Source organism: Pieris napi, chromosome 14 (genome assembly GCF_905475465.1).
Source record: "Pieris napi chromosome 14, ilPieNapi1.2, whole genome shotgun sequence".
Taxonomy (NCBI): Eukaryota; Metazoa; Arthropoda; class Insecta; order Lepidoptera; family Pieridae; genus Pieris; species Pieris napi.
In genome coordinates, this window is record NC_062247.1 from 648,966 (window position 1) to 657,970 (window position 9,005).

Below are 9,005 nucleotides of genomic sequence, written 5' to 3' on the forward strand. Positions count from 1 at the left end.
ATAAATATACCTTTGTTTTGATTACAAATGATATCACTGTTTAATGTGCATTACGTAAGAACATTAAAAAATTATGATGACATGTCTTCGAGTGACTCTATAGTTTAAAATAATAATAACTTCTATATTACAGATTATATTCATATGTTAAAGTTCACAAATTCGGTCTTGGTGGCTATGTTAGGTAGTATTGGTAAGTAAACAAAACAAAATTGTCCCATAATGGAGTAGGTATATACCGTTTTAAGATAAGCGTGTTCTTTGTAAACACATTCAGGATACCATTGGTGAACCTACGATGCAAGGATATCCTTTTCCGAATGATAGCATAGAACCGTCAGTTCGGGTCTCGATCCTACTTGACGCACTGCAGAATTTCGGTATAATCCAAATCACTAACCGCTGAACAACTGTATCAAAAACAATGCTCCAGATTCAAGATAAGGCTGACATTTGGTAGAGCATCGGATATGGAATTTTAATTGAATAGATCTCTATCTATAAATGAGTCATTGTGTCCGTTTGTTGCTACCGGATTTGTTTTGTTGCTTACTGTTTTGGAGTTTAGAAAGTAATTTATACATATTACAAGTTCGGTCATACTTATGCCATCAAAACATAACTTGTAAAAAAACCCCGCAGCTCAGTTCTACCGTAAAAATCGTGAGATCCATGTTGGTGAATTAATTATTCACTTCGTTCCAGACAGTCCAGTGTTTAGAGACCATCTGTATTATGTTTAGCTAACTTAACAATATCAATATTAAAAATCTTTTATGTTTTAAATCAATACATTGACTTGGTCATCACATGAAAACACAATGTATCTCACAAGAAAAACAAATTATATTAAATTAGATTGTTTAGTTTGCGATTGTCAAGTCAATCTATGTTTATAATCTTAGCTATATAACATTTGTGTTATGTCTTTGACTCTTGATATTTTTCCTTACTTTCTTCCCTAAGTACTATAGCATTCCTTCCCTTCGATTTCCGTTTAGTAAACTGATCTGACATATAGTGTAAACTTCATTTAACGTCACTTTGGTGAACGTTAACATCAAAACACAGTTCAGCATTTCTGAGGTTTAAAACGCCATTTTCTGATGATCTTATTCTTTACCGAGAAAGTATTAATTGCGCACAAATATTATAGTTGGAGCCAATGTCCGAACGCGCGACCTCAGAGTCAAAACCATCTGGTCTATTCTTTACCCTGGCTGACATTCCTTTTCATTGTTATGACAAAATAATATTTCCAAGATTAAAAGAGGAATGTACAAATCTATTAAACGTAAAGCAACAAATTTTATTGTTTCAAGGTATAAAGATTGGTTACCAGAAGTTGTTTGACAGCTAAATTAATGTGCCATATAACTATTATATTTAAGTTGAAGGAAATGTTAACACAAAACAAACATAAAACCACGCGAAACACGCTAAAAGAGTTGACATAATTAATGAAAATATAAATCATCTTGACACCTTTTCTGCATTTGAATAAAAATTCCTTTGGTTTCTTTATTAATCAAAAGATTCTGAACAAATTAAATTAAAGAATTGCCAATAAAAAACTCGGCCACTGGATTGGAAAACAAATTTATATGCTAAACTTTCTGTACAAAAACATACTTTATGTCAATGTATTAAGACGCATTTTAGGTGGTATTAGAAACAATTCAATGTGTCAACGTTAGTTTTGTTTCATTTGTAAAGTTAACAAGAAAATCTCCCGCAGATTCGGAGTTTACAGTCATTTATCTATTTCGTTCGGACGTCACTTGATTAAAGTTTTGCATTTAATTAATTCCAAAGCGCTTTTTGAGTCTGATCGAAGGCTCGATTTTCTGTACTGCGTAATAATTTTCCATAAGAAAACAGAACAGAATATTCAGAAATAAAACAATTTACAATTTTTTTTTTATAAGACCACATTTTTACTGTAACTACTAACTATATTATTTTCTCCGGGTCTAATCCGCCACGGCGGTAAATTGCCAAATACACAGGAGATATATGTATGTATGTAGTACCTACCTACATATTCGATTAGACTCATTCGCACTATTTCCATTACTCTAATACTCTCATGAAATATCCGACACAATCGCAGTATCATGAGAGCAGAGGCCTGGAGTGAAATGTCGCTGTATCACATTTTTTAAATACCTTATTGATATTACCTACTACAAAATAGCTTTTGTTAGTAGGTATACACTATACAGTCATAATCAATTTGCCCTTTCCCAGTCGCTGACGTCAATTCTAGATCCGCCTCGAATGGGTTCAAACTAAGACTAAGTCGAAAAAATGTCTTGTAAACCTAGAAATATTAAAAGTCTCGGTGTATGTTTGTTTCCCCAAAGGTCAGGAGCGCCACAGCGGGAGAGCTGAGAGCCACCAGATCGTATAAATTCAACATTTGTCACGGTATTAACACTCGAAAAAGGGTTTTATCATGTCACTTGTATCCGGTAAGATATGAATATTTGTCTTTTGTTGTTCGCCGGTCACTTTATTCGATTCTAAAGCGATGTTTTAAATAATCGATTTGTTAAAACTGTGGCTTTGTAATTTTAAATTCGGTTGCGGTTTCGCAAAATAATAAAATCGATATAATTTATGTGAGTGGTACGTCTAGGTTTTAATTTAGATCCTCTGAACTGAAACTGGAATTGGAACGTGGTTTCTCCACCATCTGGCATCCACCATCGTGAGGAAACTGGCATTTGGCCCACGACGTGTGAAGGCTCGGATTGGTAAAGTAAATTGGTCCCATTACTGGTACCAATTTAATAACGGCTGTTGTTTGAATACCAATTGGTACTTCAAACAACAGCCGTTAAGGCAGAATACAGAGCATAAAAATTATTACAGACTTTTCTACCTGCTTAATCGAAGTAAATATTATCAGCAGAAATCGAACCCGTTACCCACTACGAAAGCGGTTGCTAAGAAGGCATGTGAAACACGTTGAACAAAGAATTGTTGGGCGTAGCTTATATAAAATATTACATATATTTATAGAAAATGCTTTAATTAAAACTAAAACCTGTTTTGCATGTAATCACATATAAGCGATACCAATTGGTAAAATACAGATAGAATAATTTCCATTTCCCAATTTTATAGCAGCTACTGTGGCACAATAAAGTGGCCAGTATGATATATGGGGCCAATTATACCGGTGTCGTAAGTTTGCAGCCCTAATGACGAGCTACTGACTGCCGACCGTAGACTTATGAATGTTTGGAATTCATTTTTATAAATCTCATCTTAGAAGTGAATAAAAATCCATTTAATTATATAGTGAAATAGCAACATTAATTAACCACTATGTGGAACCAGCTGCCCGCTGAGGTATTTCCGAACCAATTCGACTCAGGGTCCTTCAAGAAAAGAGCGTACCAATTTTAAAAGGCCAGCAACGCACTCGTGAGCCCTCTGGCATTGAGAGTGTCCTTGGGCGGCGGTATCACTTAATATCAAATAAGCCTCCTGCCCGTTTGCGCCCATTTCTATAAAAAAAACTCCGAACCAATTTGAAATTCCTTCAAGAAAAGCCCGGCAGCGCACTTGCTACCCTACTGCCAATGTGAGTGTCTGTGGGCAGCGATATAGCTTAGCACCAAACATTAAAAATAAGTTAATGAATGACGTGTTACAGATTAATTGACCTTTTTTTAAATTTTTTGAAAGTAATAATATATATAACATAGATACAGACATACTTATATCACAGGCTGTTACAAACTATTTTAGACTTTAGAGTAGGAATTTAGTAAAGAGAAATAAATAAAACAGCTGAGTTAGACAATGGTGCGAACCGCTCAATTACTTGAAAAGACAGGGGCGATATATTTATTATAACAGACTACATTGACAGATACAGATTACATTGACAGATACAGACTACATAATATTAAGTGGATGCGTTCAGTTTAACATCCTCCCTTGAACGCAAACCCATAGCGATGAGGAAGTGCTGGTGTTTGGGCTTCGGTAGGGCTTTGGTGAGGCAGTCAGCAACCATCGAATCAGTGCCCACATATTCAATCTTGACATCACCACATTCAACTTTGTTCCTCAGATAGTGGTGACGAACATCAATGTGTTTACTCCTAGCATGATAACTGTAAGTACCTGTAAGTTTAATAGCACTTTGATTATCACAGTACAAAGTAATAGGTGTAACCTTTAAAGAAGGCCACAGTTCACAGTGCAACTGTCTCAGCCACATAGCTTCTTGAGTAGCAGCTGAGAGCGCCATATACTCTGCCTCAGTAGTAGACAAGGCAACAGTTTGCTGCCTTTTTGAATTCCAAGATATCGCTGCACCCTGGAAATTAAAAATGTATCCAGTACATGATTTTCTGTCTTCAGTACAGGAAGCCCAATCAGAGTCTGAGTATCTAGTGATTTCTTCATCAACATTACTTTTGTATACAAGCTGTAGATACTTTGTACCTTGTAAGTATCGAAATAACCTCTTAACAGCATTCCAATGCTCTTCTGTATGAGAACTATTATATCGACATAATGTATGCACTGCATAGCATATATCTGGCCTTGTTCCTTGTGAGATGTATAATAAGCAGCCAGTGGCTTCCTGGTAAGGTATACTTTCAAATTTTTCAGAACTTGAAAACTTTATATTCGGTTCCATTGGAGTTCCTACTGAGTTACATTGTTCCATACCAAAACGTCTTAATGTATTTTCTATGTACCTAGTTTGATTAATGGCTATTCCTTCTGAACTGTATGAAATACAAAGTCCAATATAACAATAAGCAATTCCAAGCTCATTCATTTTGAAATTATTCTTCATTTTTATTTTTATATTGTTTGCTGACTCCTGACAGTTGTGAAACAACAAAATGTCATCAACATATATAGTTATAAACATAACATGTTCATTTTCATATTTATAGTAGACACAAGGATCTACATTCGATTTTGAAAATCCAATACTACTCAAAAAATTATCAAGCTTTTTGTTCCAAGTTCTACTGGCTTGCTTCAAACCATATATTGATTTATTCAATTTGCAAACTTCTTTTGTCCCATTATCATATCTGGATGGTTGTGACATGTATAGCTCCACATCTATGTCACCCTGTAAAAATGCTGTGACAGCATCCAGCTGTTCTATCTTGAGCTGATATTTAGCTGCTATTGCAAGCAGGTATCTAATGGAACTTAATCTCACAACAGGTGCGTAGACTTCATTGTAATCTATATATTGTTTCTGCTGATAACCTTTTATAACCAACCTCGCCTTATATCTTGTGACGTTTCCATCGCCATCTATTTTAGTTTTAAATACCCATCTGCAGGGAATAGCAACCCTTCCATAAGGGAGTTTTGACAGAGTCCATGTATTATTTTCCAATAATGAATTGTATTCATCATCCATGGCACTTATCCATTTTTGTGAGTTTTCACATTGCAAGGCTTGCTCCAATGTTTCAGGATCTGGCTCAATAGATTTCTCAATTTCATTCTGACAGAGGAAGGTAGGCATAGATCTGTGTTTTCTAGGCCTTAAATTAATTCTGTTTATAGGTGATTCACTCCTGGATATAGAATGCTCCGGGACATAATCATCATCACTTGCACAGACTGCACTATCAATTTCCTTTAAAGTCATGTCAGTAGTATCATCTAAATTATCTTCATTTATAACTACTTGCGATTCAGTAAGTGGTAGAAAAGCAAAATCTTTATTTACACTTTCTTCTAGGAACATTACATCTCTGCTTCTCATTACTTTTCCTTCAGTTTTGTCAAACAATCTATAACCCTTGGACTCTAAACAATAACCTACAAATATAACCTCTTTTGACTTACAGTCCCATTTTAACCTCTTCTCCTTTGGCACATGCATCATAGCTCTGCAACCAAACACTTTAATGTTACTGATATTAGGTTTAATGCCGGACCATAATTCCTCAGGAGTTTTATATTGTAAAGACTTTGTTGGTGAGCGATTGATAACATATGCAGCGGTGGCTACTGCCTCAGCCCAAAACTTCTTAGGTAGGCCAGAATTAATAAGCATACATTTAGCACGTTCTGTTAAAGTTCGGTTCATCCTCTCACTCATGCCGTTCTGTTCGGGGGTATAGGGTATAGTGAGTTGACGTTTGATACCAGAATCCCTACAAACCTTATCAAATGCTTCATTGACATACTCCTTTCCATTGTCAGATCTTAGTGTTTTAATTTTAGCATTTAATTGATTCTCTACTAGTAGCTTAAAATCTTTAAACTTTTCGAGTACTTGTGATTTAGAGCTGATAAAGTAAACAAATACCTTTCTAGACCAATCGTCGACAAAAGTGACATAATATCTGGCACCACCGAGAGACTTTTCCTCCATTGGCCCACATACGTCTGAATGCACCAACTCCAGGAGGGCGGAAGCCCTTGTGCCAGCATGTTTGAATGGTTGCCTTGTTTGCTTACCTTTTAAGCAAGTATTACATACCACATGCTCCTCTCTACTTGATTCTATATCTGCTCCTTCTGTAAACTCATTAAGTTTCTGAAGATCATTATAATTTAGATGACCCATCCTTTGATGCCATAGATGTACAGATGACATCAAAGCATAAGTTTCATTATGAACCACATATAAGATATATCCAGTGAGAATTAATTTAGACTCTTTATAAACATTACATGTATTCTTACTAAATTTTACTTGACAGTTATTCTGTGTCATTTGGCGGACTGACAGAAGATTAACAGCCAAATCTGGCACATATAAAACATTTTTTACTTGTATTGTACCAATTTTTAATTCACTTTTACCATCATATGTTTCTATATTTACTTTACCACAGCCTTTTACTGTTAATATTTTGTTGTCTGCAACTTTAATGTTTGTTACTAAAGCAGGTCCGTAGTCATAAAGCCAATCTCTCTTGTTTGTCATGTGCATTGCAGCTCCTGAATCAATGTACCAGCATCCACTCTCTAGGCCTGGTGAGGCTGGAAACGCTGCAACATAGCTAGAAGAAGTATTAATAGTTTCAGACTTATTCTTTTGATTTGAGCTGTTTGAGGCACAAAATTTGGCTAAATGACCATGCCTATTGCACCTAAAGCACCTGGGACCTTTACTATTTGCTTTAGAACCTGAACATTTACTATTCTTTGCCTTGCCTTTGTGGAAATTTGAAAAAAAAAACAGATGAGTTGTCCGGAGACTTTACATCCTGTAAAATCTTTGTTTTAACTAAATCAGCAGTGATGGACACACCTGAGCTTTCCATAGCCATAATCATAGGACTATATGACTCTGGTAACCCGGCTAATAATAATGTGCCGAGCCACTCATCATCTACAATGAATTTTATATTACGAAGCTTGTGTGCACATGTGATGATTTTGTTGACATAGTTCTCAACACTACCACAACTTTCCAGATCTGTTGTAATTAGTTCTCGCAGAAGACCTACCTTCCTCAACAAGCCGGAGTCATCAAAAGCCTTTCTCAGGTTATCCCATACCTCCTTAGCCGTGGTGGCATCCTGGATATGAACATAGTTCATAGGGTCAACTAGAAGGACTATTTTTGACCTTGCCTTCGTATCTTCGGTCTTCGTAAAAGCCATGCCCGATGTCTCGACACATTTCCACAAATCTTCATGCTCTAAAAAGGTTTTCACCGCGAAACTCCATGTAGGATAATTATCACGGCCCGCCAAACGATCAATTTGAGCAAAACGGGGGTCCGCCATTGTAAGCTGAAAAGTTAATGACGTCGCGACGTATCACGAAATCAATTTGCATCAACGTGATGCCTATCACTTTATAAATCCTACTTCCCTATTTCTATCCGGGCGTCTGGGCCCATAACCTGTTACAAACTATTTTAGACTTTAGAGTAGGAATTTAGTAAAGAGAAATAAATAAAACAGCTGAGTTAGACAATGGTGCGAACCGCTCAATTACTTGGAAAAGACAGGGGCGATATATTTATTATAACAGACTACATTGACAGATACAGATTACATTGACAGATACAGACTACATAATATTAAGTGGATGCGTTCAGTTTAACACAGGCTACATTGACTGGATCACGGATTGGTTGACATGTCAAATATCACTTGACATTGGTTGCCACTATTACGAGTTAGTGGTACCAGCGCTATTAGCTTTGTTTATTATTGTATTTAGTATAAAATTATTGCGCTAAGTAAACGATTCTCATTCCCAAGGTCAAAAATCAGCAAAATTTTCCAAATTCCGTCTTCTAAACCCTACCTAGGAGTTTAGGCACCTCTCTTTCGAGTTCTTCGCGATTATAACTGATTAAACAGTAGGTACCTACTTATCCAGAGCTGGATGTATAAGATGTATTCGGTAGTGGGCTTAATTTTAAAGGAGGAATTGTTAAGTGCCTATCTCGTACCTAACCCGTTGTTTTGCTGGTAATTTCTGCTAAACAAAACATTCTGGTATTTTCATTGTATTTTGTTTGTAACATTTATGTTTATATAAAAGCGTTTGTAACATATAGATACTATTAAATTATGTATGATGTGGTAAACTTGAATAAATAAATACAGAGATGTGTGTTTAATTTCATATTTTGTATTCGTGTCTAGACTTTTTAATTCTATGGATCTCTTAGACACGTTTACAGCATCGTAAACGGTTTTTAATTAAGGCTCGAACCACATCATCGGATCGCCGCGGGAAATTTACGAGCCCTTTCTTGTTCCAATTAGCACAATAAGCTGCGTGCGAGTTACTTCTATATCTCACTGACACTAAACTTGTATTACTTTATTGGTTTTACTATAGTCTTCCTTCTCATGTGCACAGTTTTACAATTATTGTATACCACTGGTGATTTCGCCTATTTAAAATCTAAAGAAAGAAATTACTAGCAAGACATTGCTATAGAAAGGTATTGCACAGTAATTACAGATTTATAAAAAGAGTGGCGGAGAGTTTATTGCCAGTTCTTCTCTTCCGTTCCGTAAAAT

General features: G+C 35.8%; 1 long non-coding RNA gene across 1 annotated transcript; it reads right to left on the reverse strand.

The window, feature by feature from the left end:
- Positions 1-6,641: 6,641 nt before the first annotated feature.
- Positions 6,642-8,066, reverse strand: LOC125056166. The gene is made up of 2 exons (XR_007118013.1): positions 7,467-8,066; positions 6,642-7,016 (listed from the first exon to the last, which is right to left on the reverse strand). It is a non-coding gene; the product is annotated as an uncharacterized LOC125056166 (long non-coding RNA).
- Positions 8,067-9,005: the final 939 nt, after the last annotated feature.